Genomic DNA, 22,522 nt, shown 5'->3' on the forward strand with positions numbered 1-22,522 from the left:
TATTAAGATTATACGAGGTTAAGAGCAATACATATTGTGGATAATGCAGACAGTAATGAACAGTCTTAATGAACAAAATATGAATGAAGGCACCAAGGCAAAACAATCAATACACAGATAACAAGATGAGTAAAGTCATGATGCAAATTGGTGAGGAAATTCATATGTATACAAAATCTGCAAACCAAAGCGAGTTCATGAATAGAAGACAAACGAGGGGAACGGACAGGGGGGAAGAACAAGAGAGCAAGGGAAAGCAGGGAGGGTAATGGATGCACAACAAAATAATACATGGAATCATTAATTCATGACAATGATGAAATCAGAAGGTCCGATATGCAAGAACAGTGAAGTACCAAGCACTGTAGCAGAGAAAAATATAGCATGCTTAGGAACCATGAGGTGACATATTAAAGAAATCTAGATAATGAATTAGATGAGCCCATTTGGTATTGTACCTGGGTATAGCATCAGGGCATGGCGCTGTAGATAGTTCAATTCTTTGCACATGGCAGATGTTGTTCCACCAACCTTTAGTGGATATATTATGTGAGTCTTTCCAGTTGGCAGTGATAAGCTTAAGAGCAAGAGCAATGAACAGATTGTATAGCTTGGCAGAAGCATGTAAATTAATAACATTGACAGCCAGGCTAGTAGGTTAGTGAAACATTAACAGTAAAGACATTTGACATTTCCATACCTTCTGCCAAAACTTAAATACATATGGACAGTCGAAAAACATATGTTTGTAGGAGGCAGGGGCACCAGCACACATCCAACATTTACCATCTGCAGAATCCAAGGATTTGGATCATTTCAAAGGGTTAATGAATGCTCTGTGAATGGAGAAGTACAGATGTTGTCTTCCCTGCTCCTTTTCTCACTGCTTCCCTCATTGTGTTCTTCCCCCTAGGATTGTAAAGCTCCCCATTGCTTCACGAAGCTAGTTCTGCACTCAATAAATACCCTAATAACAATAATACAAATGACAACATCATTGATGGTGTCAAGTCAGCCGAAGTGCTTGAAGTCTTCATTCATGCATGTGGAAGAACTGGCTTTTCTAATGTATTGGCAAATGTCCTAGAAATGAGTTAATGGAAGCATGTTAAACATGATAAAGCTTCTTGAAAGAAAGGCAGTCTTTGAGAGGTACATCTACTTGAAAAATAGAATGTATTTTGCAGGGAATTAACTTGTTCTATAATAAATGAAAGGCATTTAAGTAATTATAATTTGTCATTTTTAGTGCATAGTCCTGGCCACTTGCTTTTCATGCCCTTAATTACAGATTTACTAAGTGGACAACTATTTAACAGGCTATCATTCTGTCGGGTAACATAATGTGAGACATCTTGATTTAACATCTATTAGTACTAATTAATATATTATTCCAATTTGTAGTATGCATTTTATTCCCTTAATGTTTCCATGTCTGTGCAGTTATTAATATCAAATAACTCTCAAGTGGTAATGTTGCTTTAAAAAGAAAAAAATCCCATCCCGGCTTGCTAGCGCTATGCTTGCTTTGTCATTTTACTTTTGCCTCTGAATTTCCCAGCGAAGTATTACTTTCTATTGCTTTGAACTGATGTGCAGTAATGTTCAACATCGGTGATGTTTAGTAACTTTTTATTTGTCGATATTGATAAATGTACACAATGAACGAACATTAGCTGCCTGTATATCGTTCTTACCTTGAAACCAAGCTAAGAAGGGACATTATCCATTAATGCTCTTTGATTTCAGCAAAACAAGCTGAAATACTCATTGGCGCAATGCACCCGTTTATCTTGCACACAGAGGTATTTTGAAAGTGCACGATAGGAGTCCACCACACAGGAAAGAGAAAGAGAAAGAGAGTGAGAGAGAGAGAAAGAGTGAGAGAGAGAAAGAGAGAGAGATAGAGACAGAGAGCGAGAGAAAGAGAGAACTACATTGGCATAGGTTACGCGGAGTGCAGCTAGTTGTAACGGGAGATCTTTGGTGATTGCAGCATAACTTGCGGATTATAATTTAAACATCAAACTGTGAGGTCATTACAATTCGTCCAGGCATATTCTAATAAAAAATTAAATGATTGCTACTCTTGATTTTAATCTCTGCTGCCACCCACCATCCCCACCACACTTATGAGTAGAAGTACATCAAATTATAAAACCCTGATCTAGGCTACGCTGACACAACCACAACAATAGAAGATCACAGATACAGGCACAAGTATCAGACACAAGTGTGAGCATATCCAATTATTGCCTTGCAAGTGCTCACTGGCCACTTGTAAAATAATATTTCTGTACACTCTGTAAACAGCTGGTGTAGTCAATCTATGTAATCATAACGCTCTTCATATTCACACATGCCCTTGTTTCCACTGTTCCCATACACTGCACATACTTGGTGACATCAGTCAACTTCTCTAAAGACCCAGGCACCATAAGCAAAAGGAAGCAATGAAAAGGGCTAGCCCATGTGGACCTGAAAACTAAAACAGGCCGTAAATATAAAAACAAGCAGGATGCCGTCACCATCATGAGAGGGGACCATCTGCCCAGCATAATGTCCTTGCCGCCACTGACAGCCGGCTTGCCATTGTCAGCAGCGCTAGGGAAAATGTATGAACTTCTACCTGTGTACCCTGAACCCCACCCAGCCTCCTATAGTTGTTAAAATTGACTACAGAAAGGGAGAAGTGGGTGGGGCAGGCTGTCTGAGCCAGTCTTAAACGAAATAGCAATCCATGTGGTCAGCATCCTCTGGAGCCCTCTCCCTTGCCCGCTATTCAATGCTTTATGAGATGCTTCACAAAAGCCCATATCAGCAAATATTGGTGAGATAGATTAGAACGACCTTAAACCCACAATAGCAAATCGAATGTGCATACATGGTCAAATTAGAAGTAAAATCAACTGCAACTCACACATGTAGATTACAGGTCTAGCTCTAAAACGTAATACAAATCCATACAGTAGCCAAAAGCGTATCTTGACTTACAAATAACACTGCACATCCAAACACTGGTCATTGTCATTTTCAATTCATAAATTATTAGGCAATATCAGTCTTTCATTGTGGTCAGAAACTGACATTAATAAGCTTCACTTTTGAGAACCTGTGCTCCCCATTTGCAGAGCCGATTGCATAATATCCAGAAACTTGGGGAATACGTTTCAGCTCTGCATCCTAAATAAACTGGAGAACTTTCAGGTTTTAACGATCCTCTCTGGCGAACGTGTTGCATATTGAGGTGATGTGCCCAAGGTGGCAGGCCGACACTGTAGGTAATGGCCCTCCACCCAAGTTAAGGGCCCAAGCACATAGAGGGTCCCTTAACGAGGGTGACGGGCCATTACCTACAGGTCGGGCCACAACTGAGGGGCATATCGCCATTAGCACCTGTGCAGTTCACTAGACGGGTTGTAATATTTTTTTCTGTTAAAAAAAAATGTTTTGTCTCTGTGAACAGATAGAAAATACTATACAAACATGGCTGCCATTGAATAGGAAGGCAGGGCTCCATATGAGGCCCCTCTTCCAGTTTTATAACAGCCAAACGGACAGGAGCTGCAGGAGCTCTTGCTTGTTGCCTCTCTTCTTTAATATCTTTTCTAAACTCCTATGTGACATGCTACGATCCATGGGTGTCAGTTTTACAAATTACGCTGATGACACTCAGCTGGTGTTTACGCTGTCGGGAGACTATGAACAAGATGACTGTAGAGTTAGAGATGTTTTCTCAGTGATACAAACCTGGATGGCATCAAACTCACAGGCTCTTAATGAAGCCAAAACGGAGTTAATGATTATTGGTACTTCCGAGAGACTTTAACTCCTCTAGGATAAATACCATAGTTTCAAAATTAACAACAGCATCATTAAAGTTTCTGACCATGTAAAAACCCTGGGGGTTTACATGCACTCTCATCTTTAGTACAAAAGACATATATCCTATCTTAAATCAACCTGTGCCTTCTTCTCTAACCTTCTTTGGCAAATTTGCCCGTATTTATCCAAATCCAACTTGGCTATAATAGCCGGTGCGATTGTTAATTCCAAACTTTATTACTGCAACAGCCTGATGATGGGTACATCTAAGTCTAACATAAGCAAGCTACAGACTATCCAGAATTGAGCTGTTAGAGCAGTAAATGGTTTAAACAAATACTCTAAGGTATCAGCATAGAGGAGGAGTCTGCATTCGCTCCTAGTCGGACAACAAATTAAATTTAAATGTGCTGTGACTGTCTTCAAATGTCTGCCCGGTATGGCTCCCAAATACCTCTCGGATAAAATACAGAAAGCCCCCATTAGGAGATGATTGCGCTCCAATAGTAACATTAATTTGTTACAACCTCGCCAAATCCTCAAAAGAGCTGGCAGTACTAACTTCAGCTTTTGGCCTCCAAGACCTGGAACTCAGTGCCTCTGCCGATAAAAAACTGTGGATCCATCAGTATTTAAAAAAAAAACAACAACTCAAGACGTGGTTGTTCGATGGTGGTACTGAGCAACCCATGCCTTAAGCTTCTGGTCTTCGCTTGCTGACTGCTTTACGTTCCCTGTGCGTTTGTCCATGTGACTGCACTGAGGCCTTCGGGTGATTTTGCGCTATACAAAAACCAAGATAGATAGATAGATAGATAGATAGATAAATAGATAGATAGATAGGAGCTGCCACTGCGATTCCTGCCGCCTCAGCAATCAGCTAAGTGGGATTGGGGGAGGGTGAAAAAAAGCAGGGTTGTTGGGGGGAAGATGGCGAGCGGGGTAAACGGCCATCAGGTGGCTTGGGAACGTGGGCTAACACTAGAATGTCAGCCTGCGTTCCATGCCTCCTGATTGGGTGGCTCCCCCGCCAAGGGTGCTAATGTCTAATTCAACATGCAAGTCATAACCAGTAATGTTTTACATTCCTAGGGAAGGTACGCACAATACTCCAAAATTGTCATTTTAGTTACAGGCAGGTTAGCAAAGTAACACTAACACTTGCTGTGTCCATGGAACGTCCTCTGTACTGATGAATTTTGAGCCCCACTTCCTCACCTGTGCTTTCATAAGAACACTAATGTTCCTACTGGCAGGCCTGCAGCCTCAGACGCCAGCTAATTCTTTGGTGTCAACAGTGACAGGTTTTCAATCCATTCATTCTGTAGTCTACAAATAAATTAACATACACTCGTATTAACCACAGTCCCAATTGAGACCAGATATTTTAAATCAATTATACAGTCAGACAGACACTGTGTCTCATGTTTTACTCCAATGGTGGCTTTACCCAACTGAGCAAAATCCATCAGGGAGTCATAAATGGCAGTCAGTTGGAACTTCACTGGCTTCATGGTGTCTATGCAACTCTGGGTTTACAGAGAAGCTTTTAACATTGATGGCGAAAAGAGTCACTTTTGGTTAAAATCTAAATACAGACACTGCATTTTAAAAAGGAAAGATAATGCTACATTGGACAGAGTCCGATTGAGAGAATGAGAGAGACAGGGCTGACAAAGGCCACTCGGATTAAGAGCAGTGATCATGACCTGTACTGCATCTTTCATGGTTGTGCTGTTTTAATAGCCTTCAATACAGTAGTCTTCTAGCTTTGTTTCATATTCAATAAGAACAGTCTTGTTCGACCTTTCCCAGCAAAGCTGGCACATTTTTCCTTGACTAAGACAACCAAGAAACGTTTGATAAAAGATAAATCAGACATCATTCAGGTTAAATTTTATGGTCTTGGAAGATCTTGAAAGCGAATAGGATATGTTGGATTTACTATGAGCATGCTCTGAGGAACTTTACATATCTCTCAATGCAGTTACCTTTATTTCTGGGGAACATGCATTTTCTGGGATACAGCAGAAAAGAAGGATTTGCCACTATCGAAAAAAGAAAAAAAAAACAATGCCCCACTTCAATCTGGGATGCCCCTGAAAGTGAAATGACCCGAGGAGTTGACCATCACAGTGTCCGATTGTTAGTGGCAGAATGTTTTGAAAAGCTCTTGGTAAGAGCAAAATTACCTTTAGATCTCTGAAAATTTTAATGATTCATCCAGGTAAGTTTGAGCTCATTGAGGGTTACAAATAAGGTCCCTGCAAGGGAGTTTAGGATCCTATTATCTCCCACAGGGCCCCGTATCATGTGCCACTAACCTACTGGCGTCTGGCAGGGAGCTGCAGCGAAGTGGGGAATGTTTTTTTTTACTTTCCTTTTTGCATCGCTTTTGTTCCGGAAATACAAAAAAGGTTACATTATTCTTGGGTGCTATGAGGGGGCATGGGAAGAAGTTGGGGGAAAGAAGGTGAAATAGGGGTGCTTTTAAGAAGTGCAGGGGGCCAGTTTAAAAATTTTTAGTGAATTTCTGCGGGGCAGTTTTGGGGACGTTCATCTAGCCTTAAAATGGACACAACTTCGGAAGGATGTTTCAGATTGTATTAATATGGTGTTAACAATTGAATTTAACTTGAACTTCATGGCCATCATTCAAGGATGAAACCTAATGTTTAACGATTGGATTACCAACGAGAGAAAACAGCATTCAATAGCAGTTGCATGTGGCAAAAGGAAATTAAAGAAAACATTTGTCCACCCTAAAATAATACGAGTGCAAGATCTGGAAACTTTGGAAGATCTGGAGAAAAAACATTTCTAAGTGGAGATAAACTAAAAAAATTGAAAAACGTCAGTTCTAAATTCAATGAGTGGTATCCTACATAACGTACATTGAGGTACTTTAGTACGAAAATTCCATATCATGCTTTGGATGTTACTTTCAAAATGCTCTGAAATGAAACTTCTTAATTCTGCCGTCTATATAGGTACCCCCTAAGATGTTTACATGCATTCTCCTTATAGGCATTCAAGTAATGGATAGTTTTGTTTTATCATTATTTTATGAGATCTTGCCCTCTTACTTGTTACTATTATGACTGTCTCTTGAGTCTGGTGTTAATGGTACTATAAAATAAAACACAGAGGATAGTATTTCTGTCTGTTTTTTCTGACCACCTGAAAGTAAAAAAATCTTTATGCAATATTTCTAATACTGTGCACGTAAAAAGGTTATTCATGCGGTTTTATGGACAAAGCAGCATGTAGTATTTTCTGTCTAATTAGTAGTTGGAAAACCACCTGAAAACTGGCAAAATACATCAAAGTGTTTATTCTAGCTCCACAATTGCTCAGATAAACCGAAGGTGCGAAGGGTGGACAATTTAGAATAAATCATAAACACTGACATTGTTTGGGGAAACCCTCCAATTATATAACAGAAGGGGAAAGTCCATGTGTAAATCACAATTGGTCCCTCCCTTCAAGAGGCATTCCAGTCCAAAATGATAGGTCACATCTCTTGGGCGCAAATTGCAAGCAGCCCCCGATGTGATTTGGCCTAATTGGGTGTCCTTGGTGAGCTGAACTTGGCATACCCTTCCAACTGTGGATGACTTTAAGCAAAATAGGGGGTTATGGTTGGCATGCTTGCAATGAATCATAACCGCTATCATTGTCCTGCATCCTTTAAGACCATCATTATCAGCCTGTCATGCTACTACAGAAGTGGTAAGAACATAAGCAAATCAGGTGTGGCCCAGTCCCAAAAGAGGCAGTCCAGCTAGAATGGCTAGGCTACATCTGTTCTTCTTCAGACCACAATCAACACCAGACATGTTTATGTCTCAATAGGCAACGTCAGTGCATACCCATTCAACTAATGGTAACTTTTGCCAAAACTGAAGAGTGTTGGAACGTTTTGAATAAATAATGACCACAGGAATGTCTCTATGCAATCCTCCACACCAGACAAAAGTATTTGAAGACTAGTCTAACATTAGAAATAGATGTACGAATACTAATGCATCTTTCCAAACTGTAGCAACAATACAAGACACCAACAATGGCAATACATCATTTGGAGCACCATTTTAGCCCACATAATGTACATACAGCCTAATGGCCTATACCTGAAAGTGACACAATTCAAATGCACAAAGCACCATGCAACCTCTGAGGCTGAGGACTGCTAGGTCAGAGACAACAAGGCACTGCTGCATATAGCCACATGGAAAATTGCATACAAGTCCAGAACCGCAGCATGAAACAAACTGTATGTGGCTGGTCTTATTGGCAGTCATGCAGAGGAGCCTGTAAGAAATCTTCCTCTGCCACTTTTCTGTTAACACAGCTATATTGAATTGTGGGTTCCTTGCCTAAAGATTAGAAGACTTAGTAATGCACTAGGCACACACCAGATTTTAATACTGTATACTGTCAACTGAACAGACCATCACACAGGCTCACAATAAATACTTGTATATAACATTGTTACATCCGTTCACAAGATGATAATTCTTCTATTTGCATTGGTTATAGGTAAAGAAACAAAACATGTCCGACATGTTAAATGAGACGTATTCCAAAATCAACCAGCAAAAAAAAATATATATACTGTGCATGAGGAGAAAAAAGAGAAAACAGAATATGCAATTTAACACTGACAGTTTTCTTTAGGTTAGATTGGGAATTAAATTAAGACACACCCTGGTAAGCACTTTAGTTGGTTTATGAAAGCAACTGCACTTTAGAAACAGCCTCCACTATAATCTACCCTTTGCCCCTTAACTAAGGTTGGGTTAGTCTGAGGTTAGAGATAATGGACTCTCTTGCATAGCAGAATTATTCCAACAACCAATTATTATTTAGGCAAATTCCTTGATCCCTGGGTAGCATGAAGATAGAGGCAGCTATGCTTCTGAGTCAGTTTGCACTGGTCAAATCAATCCTTGCAAGAAATTCCAGTTTCTTTGGACCCTACTAATACTCAATTGAGAGACCTCATTCAAAACCCAAGCACAAATTGGCAAGATGCCTTTATGCTTGAACAGCACCGTCACAAACAACAGTCCAGCTTTCTCACTGTGATAATCCTTTTCGCAACATTTTGAAAAACACAGTCCCCGGCCATGCTAACAATCAGAGCTTGAGATAACTCAGCCCCATTTTAAAGCATCAGCAAAAGCTGTGTCGAAAATCACAGGCTCCCATACAGAAGGTCCATGCAAACGCCCTGCCTTCCAGCTCACAGTCCATTGTAATCATAAATCTAAAGGCGGGAATCCCCTTCTTCATAGGCCTCCGGGGTTAGAACTAACATATATAATCATGGAGTGATGCCATATGGAACAAAGACAAATCTACAATTCGTTTCTTACCTAGTAGAAAACAGCTATATTGGGGCACTTGGACTGCTGCTAGTGTGTAACAGATAAAACAAACATCATTTCAATTATTTAATTTTATTAAACCTATTTATATCTATAAAGCGTGTATATATATATATATATATATATCGAAAAAGAAGAGGAAAATGAACCGCACTCTCCGCAGTAAAAATGAACAAGAAATGCCCAATTTCCAAACGGAAAAAGCACAGCGCACAACACTGAAGAGGTCATAAAAAAAGTGTTTAATGTTGCACAAATAGATTTGTTTAAAATAAACAAAAAATTACAAAATATGGCTGGAACAGTAGCAAAAACAGAGGCAGGACGCCTGTCAAAACGGCCCGCACACAACGCGTTTCACACTCAACTGAGTGCTTGGTCACGTGGATATATATATATATATAGCAACATCATTTGTCATAAAAAGTTATTAAACATACATTGCTTGAAAATAAATCCCAAATTATTTAACCTTGCAGCATAGAGGGCTATCTTATTGTGCAAAAACATTTCATTGTGCAAAATAGTGCAAAAAGCAAAAAGAATAATTAAAATAGCTTTGAAAACTTTTTTATAAGCACCAATAGCAGTCCTCTTACTAAAAGTGGTAGCTACCCATTCTGGCTACCCAATTCAGAATAGTCAACTTCAGGTGCCCCACGGAATAAAAAACAACGATTCCTCTTTGACTTTATAGGACTTCCCTTATCTCATAGTTTCAACGATGTAAAGTCTAGCAATCCCCTACTGGGCGCTGATATCCGTCTTTTTCAGGACTGTAAACATAAGACGCTTTTTCTTTCAAAGTTGTGACTTGTAAAGTACTGAAACACAAGTTAAAAAACATACTATTAAAATTAAGCACACTAAACCAGCAGTCCAAAACATTACCCCAATAAGCCTGAATCTTTCCACTGCCAAAATGTGAGGAGCTTTTTACGTAAGTTTCCAATTTCAACAAATTTACCAGCATCAGGTTGAACTCAGATCCGAGATTCTGTTTTTGTTTGGCCATGCCGTTAGTTTTTGCTTAAAAAAACTGGCAAATATCTTACCAATTGTATCGAGGAGGTCAATCGGGCGATAGTTGGCCGGATCAGCCCAACTGCCCTTCTTAAAAACTGGGACAATTATAGCCGCAGTCCATGATGGTGGTATTGACCCTTGGTCAGCAATTCTAGAAAATAACTTGACAATAAATTTGGACCACTCTTGTTTGTGTGCTTTCAGCATCACATTCGTTATGCCATCTGGCCCGGCTGCTCTCGAGTTTTTTAACTTTGCGATGGCATGGCTTATATCTTCAATAGTCTCCCGTATATCTCATCTTGTAGCAGCCACCACTGTTGTAGTTAGGGTTGTGGATGTTGTCGTGGAAGATACCTCAGTGAAGGCGTTTTATCCAATCGCTCTCAGCAACCCCATTTGCCATCATGTCACTTTGGTTTTCAAACCCTCTATTCGGGATACGCCATATCTCTCTTGAATTATTTGTTTTTATTAGGGACAGCATCGCCTCACCGCGTTCTTGATCTCGCAGGTAAGAAAAAGCTTTTACCCAATTCTGATATTTTTGCTTCCGATGTTTAATTGGACCAAAAGCACAAGCAGCCCATTTGATTTTTAATTTATGTATGTCCTTGTTAACTTGTTTCTTTTCATTGTTTTCACTCGTACTCCATTCGTGATTGTGTATTTTTGTGCTTTGTGTCTTTAGTGAGGACCCCAGACTTTGGTAGGGTAATAACGCTACATAGTTTGTCGAGTCTGGAGCTGTTTTGGCTAGTGTTTGGAAGGCTTCGGTCAGTTGAATTATTTGTTGTTCTTTTAATCTAAGCCTGTTTCGCCCATAATTTTCTTCCATATCTTGGCTCAAGATCGATACTTCCAATTTTCGATGTAACAGTCAGGACATTACCAGAACATCATGGTCGCTCTTCACAGTCGGAATTATTCTCAGTTTCTCAATTTTGTTCCACAGATTTTTTGAAGATCAACTATACTCCAAGGTCTTGTCATAGCCCATGTTATGCCAGGTGTAGTTGGGGGGGTATATCTCCAGTGACATGCCCATTGACCATATCACAATCTTGTGCATCCATTTCAGCGTCCCATCTGGATCTTCTAGATTTAACTCTTTATGCATCCTTATTGCTATCCTGAATTAGATTTTTTTTAGAATCGAACCATGCAATTTTCATGTCTCCACACACGATAATCGATACATTGTGATGTCTCCTTTGGTTTTTATCAATTATCGACGTTACTGAGGATATGACATTTTCGGAGGTAATCTTCGCAGAGTTCCAATATCCATAAATTAGAAGCAACTGTTGTAATTTCTGGGTCTTTCCACTGGAGTGTTGGATCAGAGTACTTTGAACAAAGCTGTTAGGGTTTACTAGTTCGATCACTTCCCAATTTGTACCAATTTTCTGCATAGTTATTAACCCGGAAAAGGGACGACCTTGGGAATTTTTCTCTGCTGGATTTAGCAATATTAAGTAGCCATCTTTCACTGGTGGAATTCTCAGCCATGTTTCTTGGAGGCATATGGCAAAGTTATCAGTCAAGTCCGCTGGGAAAAGTGTTGAAATCCTCGAGTATTCCAGGATATCAGTGTAGAAGGAACTTCCTGTCCATGCTGTTCTAGCTAATGCTTCCTCATCCCAATATTGCTGTTGCCAGATGATAACTTAACAGTTGGCACAGTATTCAAGTGTTTCCTTAACTCATCTCGTCACTGTCCATTGGTTACCTCAGTGATGAACTTATCATTAGAACTAGAATGGTTTGCCAGTACTTTATGATCGTCTTCAGAGATCTCAAATCCCAGAAACAGTAATTCATCTTTTGCAGCAATTAAGGTCTTATGTACTGCCTGAGATTTTATATGCAGAAAGGCTCGGTCAGCTTGTTCTTCTGAGATGTATTCGACTATGAAAATGTCTTGGGTAGTCACGGTCCTTAGAGCAGGTACGGTGTGCAAAAGCCAGATAACATTTCCTCTATTCAAGTTGACATCATTGTCATCCTCAAATACATTCTCAATTCGAATTTTCCATGACAGTGGCTTTGAGTCAGCCAACTTTTTTTGCTCCAATTGGAGTGTTTTTTTCTGTCTTTGTGCTGATGTTAATTTTGGGTTCAAGGTTGCCTGCGTCTTCTTTTTAATAACATAATCCAAGTTTGCTGATCTTTCTGCAGCTCTTCCTTGAATAGCTGCAGGTGCTAGAGACCCTTCACTCAAGTCTTCTTTTTGAATTTTAGGATTCGTTGGTTTAGTGGGGGGCCTCGCAGCAATGGTACTCGGTCTCTCCATTTCTGGGTAACAGATGGATTGCGCCTCTTCGCAGTCCGAACTGCTGCCCTCCTCCAAGTCTTCAGAATACGTCGACAGATTACGTAGGTCCACAGACGAAGCCACTGAATGAATTGAGTTGGCATCAGAATCAATTCTCATTGGTTTTTTAGGGTTCATCGGGGTGGCTTTTGTAGTTGCCACATTTGCTTTAACGCCATCCGTTTTAGCAGAATTAATGGGCAGGTCAGATTTATCATGCCTGAATAAGCATGGTTTACAAGGTGTAGATAGGTTCCTTATACATTTTCTTGAATTGCTGGTCTGTTTGGTGGGGGCACATGTTTTTTTTTCCAATTTCTTTGTCAGGCGAGACCCCACATCTTGAATTTTTTTGACATATTTGATGCAATTTTAAGATTTCTCGCTGCACCAATGAATATCCCAAAGGACACTTTTGAGTTTGATCAGTGGGGTGTTTCAGGTGACTTTTGGATGAATTCTGTGTCTGAGCTCTCCATATTTGTTTTTTCAACGGGAACGTCAGGAATTGTGAGAGCTATGTTTACAAACTCATTTGAAATGGCCGTGCCAGGGCCAATTAGTTTGCTGCTCACACTCTGTTGAAGTTGCTTGGTACCTGCTGGGCCGGGCACCCATCACAAACTCACCGGAAATAGAACTCTTGGTTCCCTGTGGGTTTCCTGCAAGTTGTTCAGCAGTTGCTTGCACACTAGTTGCTTGAGTCATGCGAAGCACCTCGCCTTTGTTGCAAGAATGCATTCTGACATTCATTCCACAGCACACCTGTCTCAAATCCATAATCTGTGTATTATTTACATTTGAGGTCATTTGTTTCATGCATCTTAGAACCGCCGCCATTAGCATAGTTTTTTCATTGTTATCTTTCATGGCTAAATCGCTCAGCCTGTTGTGCCAAGATGCTGACATTTCAGCTTCATTTTCCAGTCGCGATTGCAACGCCGTGGTTACATTTTCCATTTTTAGTATTTTTTCATTTATTGGACCTAATATTGCGCCATTATTGTGAATTGCTTCATTCAAAGTTTCATAGAGCTTTGGGAAAGGAATAAATGCCAGTGAAGTTGCGGCCAACACATTGTTATGAATCTGTATTGCCGCTGCCGCCGCTGACAAATTTGATTTAGTAATTGTCTCTTGTTCAGCTAGGCTCCGTTGATTTTCTTTATGCCCGATTGGATGCTCGCAGCCACCTCGGACTGGAAGTCCCACAATGCCCGGCGACAACTGATCCACATCATTGGGTGCACTCAGCGACTTCGGAGTGGAGCAATTGGACACACGCTTCCCAGGTAAGCGATTTTCCACGGTGCGTTTTGCAGGCATGCTAATTCGGTCTTTTTGTAGGATTTCTTGTAAACCTTTTGCCAGTTGAGGAACCGGCACTGACCCGAGCTTGTTAGAAGGTCATCAGATGGACCTTGTGCTGGGGTGCATGATTGTTTTGTTTGCAAGGATTTTCCTGCACTGTATGTCTGATGTTGATCTGAAACAGTGTTTACGCTTAAGCGTCTGTCATTTATTTTGTTGGTTTTTGAGAAACTCTGCATCAATATGTCTTTCATTTTTTCGAAGTCTGCTTTTAGACGCTCTGTTAGTCTGGCCTCTCGACCTGCCAGATCAAACTTATTATTCTGTGTATGTTCTTCTCTTAGGGCGTGCGATCGGCTGTTTTTACTGCTCTGTGAAGCGTGGATAATAGTGTCGCCTAGCGGGTCTAATTGTCCTTTCTTTGTAGGCGACTTTAAACCCATGTGATTTTTCTTTGTTTGTGTGTTTTCGCTGTTGTTTTCGGTCATTATCATAGACAGATTTCCTGTAAAATGCCTCTCTACAGCAGAGTTGTTTAATCTGCCATCCACCATGGGAAAAGTGAATTTGAAAAGATTAGCGTCCGTAAAAGTCAGTGGAACCTCCATTTCCAAGAGCTCGATGTCGGTTACATCGAGCAGAGATTGGAAGGCTGCAGTGTTGATTTCAATCACTTTGGAGCCCTCGCAGGGACTTGTATTCGCGTTGGTGTTTGTTATTGCTACTCTGCCTACATCGGCGTCGGCCCCCTCATGTTCAGCAACCAACGGGTCAACCACCGTGGAGCCAGCATCAACAGCAACTGCCTCGTTCCTCTCCAGAGAACTTTTTTGAGGCTGAGGCTGTTTTAACGCTTGCAGTCTTTTCATTACCTTTTGTGCAAGAGATGGGAAAACAGCGGTTAATGTGTCTATGATTGGGGTGACAGGCAAAGAATCCTCACGCTGCTCTCGTGACCAATCATAGCCTCCAGGTCGCATGTTATTACAGACTCTTCCCCTTGCAGACGCAGAGTATTGTCATTTACGGGACCAGCCCAAGGTTACAGGGATTGCTTTAACTTTAAGCGAGTCAATGGCCCATTTTCAGCCATAGTCACCTGTTTTCTGCTCCAGATTGCTGCAGACTGAACTCTGCGCTTGAAATCCGCGCACGCTCCGCGCATGCCTGGAGTTTTTAAGGTAGATGGAGCTTGTTTGCTTAAAGGGACAGGAAGCAAAGCAAAGAACACAGATCCAAATGTTCGCTGAACGGTAACTGTAGCTCCTCTCTGGTACACCAACTGCTGCAGACTGAACTCTGCTCTTGAACTCCGCGTGCGCTCCGCGCGTGCCTGGAGTTTTTAAGGTAGATGGAGCTTGTTTGCTTAAAGAGACAGTAAAGCAAAGAACACAGATCCAAATGTTTGCTGAATGGTAGCTGCAGCTCCTCTCTGGTACACCAACTGCTGCAGACTGAACTCTGTGCTCGAACTACCTTCTGTAGTCTCTTGAACATGACGACAGGCCAATTAAGTATTAAGGTCTACTGTACATTATGCCATGATTACTGCATCGTCTGGGAGGATTTTTGCATTTCGATGTTTAAATGAGTGAGAGGCAGAGAGGAGACCCAGGAACGCATCCACCATCACTCAGAGCCTCATCGTGTAATTTTCCAACCCATCTCTCTGGTTTTTGTCAAGCTGCACCCCTGCCAACCGTTCCTTCCTGCACTCGGAAAATAATGCAAAATTCCATCCTCTCTCTTCCTGCACCTCTGAATGAACAATGACTGTGTTACACCTTGTGCTTCACCTTGCAAAACAGGCTGTACACACTTTCCTTTCTACTTTTATTTTCTGAACCTAGCACTTCAAAACAAAGTTGTTTTAAACTAAGCAAAGCTGTTTAGTCCATGCAAATGCTGTAAGGGTAATATGTTAATATGTTGAGGCCTGCAGTCCCCAAATCTAACCCCCTCGGTTTATCCTCAATGCTACACATTAGTCCTAATATGTCAAATCACACACAGCAGGTGCTGCAATGTTAGCATCAGTTGAAACTGGTGGCACACCATTTCTGTTGAAAGTAGTGGTACACAATCCCTGTTGAAATTATTGGAACACCATTTCCCTACAAGCCTACACTTGTCTTTGAAGGAAGCTGTGGTGGACCAGAGGGTGAAGGCAAAATTGTCCCAGAGGAGAGCGAGGTGGGCCAAGTTGGGCACTGATGAACAGAATGGGTGGATTGTGCAGATTGAATTAGTGGACAATGCATTTTTAGCACACTTGGGCACTGTAAATGAGACGTCATTATTTTTCTATCAGCTATCACCCTTGCCTTTCGCAAATACAAACATGGACATGGGCCTTTCAATTGTGTGCTATTCATTTCAACAACTGAAGATAACACACAGGGGCCCTCATTACGACCCTGGCGGAGTGGGTTTACGCCAGCGTTATTCGCGGCGGACCCGTCCGCCCTACTACGAGTTCCCGTAGCGCCATGGAGCGTTTTCCGCCTGGTTTTTCCGGGCGGAGAAATCCATGGCGCTACGGGACCTTGTTGTTAATTACGCCACCGTATTTTACGGTGGCGCAATTAACGCCTTCCCCACTCCCATTATACCCTATGGGGCAAAAATGGGAATGGGGAAGGGTAAAATGGGGAATGGGGATTTACCGCCCCGCCAAGGTCGGAATGGGGCGGTAAATCCGCCAACCCCCATGGCGCTATCGGCAGCTTTCCGCCGTGCTCCATGGTGCATATTGCGCCACGATTTCCGCCAGGGTCGTAATGAGGGCCAGTATCTCATCAATTCCCAGCACACAATCAATAAACAGTTATTTGGAAATAATGTAATCAAATGTGTACAAAAAACAGGACACACATTTTTTAACCTGAATTTGATATAAAATGGAAGAGAATATAAAATACCAATTGCTTACAAGTTGTCATATATTGCCTGTCTTTTAAGAAAGTGCCATGGGTGGTATGCAGTGATAAAATTGTGGGGAAAATGTCACCTGTACAAAAAATTGCGGCAAAAATGCTGTGGTTTGACCCGTTAAAGGTGTACCCCATTAAACCATTTCAGGGGAGAAGGGGTTGTGGGTTTGTCCCCCGCTCCTCTTAAATGGTATAATGGGTCTGGGGTCTGCGGGGGTGTCCCCTGCATCCTTTACATGGATTGCGAAGGCAAAACTAGGGCCTTTTTGCCAAAATATTTTGTGTTCATGGTCATTTTTGCTGTGATTTTAACACATGGAACCCCATGGGGAAAATTGACATTGTCGTGCTTAGAAGAAAGCAAATAATAAAAAGCTAAACTGCAATAAGTAACAATCAAATTCGTTAAAAGCAGTATCAAGAATCTACATATAGGGACCAAAAACCATTCACAGCAGAAAAACCTATGCATTGCTTTTACAATGGACTTACCATCACAATCACTTATTGAGGTGTGGGAATCCTACTATTTCCAGCTTTCATGAAATCATTGTGGATAGCTAGTTGCATTTCACCTTTGTTATGGGACATCAACCGTCTCTATTTCCTCAGTAATATATAAACGGCCCCAGGCTGGGCTCCAGTTAGAAAGGTAAGTAAGCACAAGCTGACACCATCTGCCTTATATTAGATGAAATGTGTCTCTTAAATGAAGTCACTCAGGAATGAAGTAAGATAGATGTATGCCTATGTTTAAAGATCTACAGGCTCAGTAGGCCCTCAAACAACCATAGGGTACTAAAACGTTTTTAATATATACCATATCCATAAAGAGGTATTCAGAGCCATTGTATCATGAATTATAAACTGAGCATAGGCCACTTCAGGATTTGACTAGATCACCAGCTAGCTCCAAATAAACATACTTTTTGCAAGTGGATTTAGGAACCATAAGAAACAAAACATGAAGTCCTGTATGGCACCCTGAAGCACCTTTTGAACCCAGTTGGCTGACTGAAAGGACCACATCTAAGTAAAATAATAATTTTGCTTCATGAACTATATCAGCTATGACCAGGAGTATCCCTTTGTCTTGCTGTATCGGTGAAGAAGCACATCATTACCCTGTATAGCCTTCAATGTTTTTTTTTTATTTACTGTGCATTAGCCAGAACCAATTCTGACTTTTTACACCAAAACATGATGAATGTAAAAACAACAACAATTTCCTTAAACATACAATAACCCAAAAGAACCCCGGAAAAGACAAAGAATACAATAGATCACCATATGTACCATAATTGAGCAAATATATAATTCCAATAAAATCTGCCTTGCAACTCCTAGGCAGTTGTATGTTTTGTATAGTTTTCCCACCTTATTCCAAGCAAGTAAAATAAAAACAAGAAAGGAAAAAAAATCTCAGGATATTAAAACTTCTCTCGGGAGAAAGACTACATTACCTGAAAATGAGTCTTTCCCAGAACATGGGAGATATCAAAAAGTCAATGTTATGGATGAATCTACTCAGTCGGAGAGCCCTTAGCGCCCATGTGTCCGGGCAGTCCATCAAGGCATGGCAAATCGAGTGCTTGGCACCCAGCTCACAAGCCTGGCAGATATTCAGTGGTTAGGCTTCCCTATCCCTCACATGTAAAATCTCTAATTTGGAAGCATATTCAGCCTAAGTCTGAGGAAGTCAGCTCTCACACTAGGAGCCGGAGACCCCCTCAGATAGGATGCCAGAAAGGATTGCGGTTTATCGCATAATGAGAGTGAAGACAAGAGTTTTAAAAATGTAATTTGATCAATCGTTCTAATCCAGTCACCCTTTTTAAGACTCTCCTTCAATTTTTGTGGATTATGCATTAGCGTGTCAACATCAATATCCATTTTATCGAGAATCTCTATGGATCTATCCCTTAGTGCATTTGGGAAGCTACTATCTCCCTTCGAGAGCTGAACTGCTATATCCTCATAGAGGGAAAGGGAAGGGGGGACAAGAATTAATCTATATGCAGAGGTCCACCTCGATTCCGTCCATGCTAGTAGGGATGTCAAACCCAGCTCGTATCGAATTGCAGACCATGGGTACTGAATTAGGGAGCTGAAGCGTTCTCTTCCACAGCGTAGATTCCAGTTTATTCCAATCAATGAGAAGACTCTGGGCACAACATTCCATACCAAATAGCAGGGAGGGCACCACTTTCCCTACATGATATTGAATAAGAGGAACAATGGAAAACTTGCAAAATGTATTATAAATTGTACTCATCTGTGACCGCAGATTCAAGATCTTGATATCTAGATTATGAAGAATAGACATTTTAGTTGGGAATGTACGGATCTTAGTGCTGAGATACATAATCTCCTTTGATATCGGTATAACTTGGTTATCTAACTGCCAAGTGAAGGGCTTTACCTTTTTCTGAGGCTTTTTGAAGATTACAATGCTAGATTTTAGAGGGTTAATCCTTAGTTGGTTTACTTTCGCATATACTGCAAGAGCATCAAGAAGGCGATGAAGGCCTATTTGCTTGTGGTCAAGGATGGCAATATCATCTGCATAGGCTAAGTATGATAACTGTGTCATTCCCAGTCCCAAATTTCTTTGAAGCCAGTCAAAGAGGTCAGCCAGAAACAAATTAAATAAAAACGAGGCAACCAAACAGCCGTGCCGAACGCCTCTTTTTATCTTAATTTTGGTTAGATAGATCGCCAGCTTTGGACATTCTGACAAGAAGTGTGGAGTTATGGTGTAATTCAATTAAGAATTGCTAATAAGCTGCCTGGCATGCCCCATCTTTTTAACTTTTCCCATAGGAGGCCTCTGTTGATGGTATTACAAGCCTGGGTTAAATCCACCCAGGTTTACCATCTTTTTCAAAACAACCTGCAGTGACACATCTCAGGATCAACCCATTTGGGGAGGTTGAGAGACGCTTTCTAAATCCTGTTTGGAATTTTGAAATAATCATATTTGCTTTGGCCCAGACTTCAAGGTCTCTTAAAATGAGACCAGCAAATATTTTTCCATCTCCGTCCAAAAGGGAAAGTGGATGATAGTTGGAAGTAGCTAGGCAATCACCGCATTTATAAATGGGTACAATGATAAAACTTTTCCAAGAGTCTGGAAATCTTCTGGTCTCCACTATTTGGTCAAAAAGCTCTTCAGCAAACTAGCCCAAACCAAAGGGTTAGCCTTAAGTATAGCATTAGTAGGGCCACTGCGACCTGCAGCTCGGGAGACAGAAGACTTTGTTACTAAATTTGCAATCTCCTCGATGGAGGAACTTAGGTCCCACGATGTTAAAAGATGGCTACTTTTTCTGGAGTATTCTGAGCTGAGATACAATTTGTCAAAAAGCTCCACCCAAGTCTGTTCTTGGATAACCGCATCCAGCGGTTGATTAACCCAAAAATTCAGTGAGTTTTTATGGCAAACTGCCTTGAGCATTTCCTCCCCATCTTTCTGCAATCTCTAGGCCTTATGAGATCTCAACCAATTCCTATATGAATTGTTAATTATTCTACTTTGTTCTTTTCGTTGGGATTAATTACACTGATACTTTCTTTTAATAAGACCCAGCAATCTTCCCCTCTCTCCTTCACCAGAATTTGTAAGTCACATTAATGTTTATGAGACTGTCTAGGCTTCTGTGGACCGGTATTCGGGGGATTAAGGGACCAGAGCTAGTCCACAAATGTTTCCGGAGCACAATGCCAGGCCAGTTCCTCATAGGAGAGCGTTTTCACATAGTTCTCCAATATGACATTCAAGAATTGGTCTCCTTTATTGAATCTTGCAAGTCTATTACCTGATGAATTAAGAAGTACATTTTGGCAGGAGTGGCAGATCCCCAACTCTATTACCACCCCAAAGGATGCCTCTAGAATATCATGATCGCTCAATCCCCCCTCCGTGACCTTAAAGTTCTTACAACTCTCAACCAGTCCCCTGGAGACAAAAACATAATCAAAAATTGAGCGGAGAGAACCCCTCCTCCAAGTTGGGGCCGCAGGGATGTCACCACTCATGTTTCCGTTGAGAGCCCTGAAATTTCAATCTTCCATAAACTGGCACCAAACACTACCACCCACTGCTTTTCGTCTGTCACTGCTCACCAGTAAATGGACAGTTCGAGGCAATATGAATTAAAATCGCCCATGATGATAATGTCAGCCATGGGATATTGTGCAGTTGCCAGAAAAAGAGGATCACTTAATTGCTGAACAAACCCGATAAGAGGGCCTCGGGCGGGATTCAAATAGATATTCACCATCAGCCATCCCTGTGTACCAGGTTCCTTCTTCACTCTGGCTCTTATTATCAAAATGCTTGGAAATTCATCAGATAATCGTACTGACTCCTCATAGATTGAATTTCTACAAAAAAATGCATAAGCCCCCCATCAGTCGCCCTGCTCCCACACTGGTAGCTAGCTGATGATAGGAGGAAAAACCATCAATATCAAAGGACAGTCTCACCGAAGTTTCCTGCAGAAAAATGTTATCAAAGGATCCAAACACATAGCTTTTCATAGGATCATAACAAAAAGAATGAAAACCCCTCTGGTTCCAGGACAATGTTCTTATAAACTTCTTGGGTAGAGGTTCTTCTCCGCAAGACCGACCTTGAGGAAGATCTGTGAGACTATCTCCGGAACTAAGTCCAGTACTGTTGGAGCGGATAAGTGGCGTCTGAGAAGGCTTCTTGGGAAGCAAACCAGCTGCCAGAGCTTTCTGGCCACCTGCTCTGGCTGTTTCTGCAGGGCTGGAGAGAGAGAGAGATAAGTGCAGATGAAGTACAGATGGTCACAACTGCACAAACCGTTAAAGAGAAGGAGGAGGATGTGGTGCAGGTAGCCATTTTATTGCAGTGGTGATGATAGGAGTAATGCAGATGATGGTCAATGCAACTTGTAGTGTCACAGTGTTACAGTGCTGGTCGCTGTAGATTTACTTTCAGCATCTTCAGGGGCACCTGTGAGAAAAGCAGATGTCACATAGGGGGTGTACATTATTGTTTGCAGTTATTTTTGACAGGCATGACATTTGAAGGCCTCTCAGTTAGGAAATGTGCACATTTTGCAGTACATGTTGGTTTTACACATTGGGCCTCATTATGAGTCCGGCGGTAGCCGTGGTGGTAAAAACGGCACGGCTGCCGTCGGAGTAATTTTTTTTCCAGCGCCCGGCAATGGGAGCTTACCGTGGTATTACAGATCGGCTGTCCCAGTAATTCCTCATTGATGGGCATTAAAATATTTTTCTCCCCATTCCCATTCGAGTCCCATTTCATGGATGGTGCCGGTGCATCCATCAAGGTCTGCGAGCGGGTGCTGTTCTGCCCGCCAGGTCAGACCTGACGGGGTGAAAGGCACCCTCTCACAGAACTCATAGTTTTCCGGTCCAGAAACAACGGTACTGGCAACCTTACTGGTACCGTTGTTTCTGGACCGGCAACTTCGTAATGAGGCCCAATTATTTCTGGCCACTATGCGATATGACCTTTAGACAGGTGGATGATCAATTTACTTTGAAACTGTCACTATATCCCTGGTGCTATGCATCTGCACAAAAGCATAGTGTTGTTGTAACAGCACTTGTGAATGAATGTGCTAAATTTTTCTGGTATTGTACAATAGATGAGACATGATAGAATTACTGTCAATGCTTCTGTCCATATGATTTACAGGGCATCAATTATGTTGCAT

The sequence above is a fragment of the Ambystoma mexicanum genome, chromosome 8 (assembly GCF_040938575.1).
Source record: "Ambystoma mexicanum isolate Mex_15411 chromosome 8, UKY_AmexF1_1, whole genome shotgun sequence".
Classification (NCBI taxonomy): Eukaryota; Metazoa; Chordata; class Amphibia; order Caudata; family Ambystomatidae; genus Ambystoma; species Ambystoma mexicanum.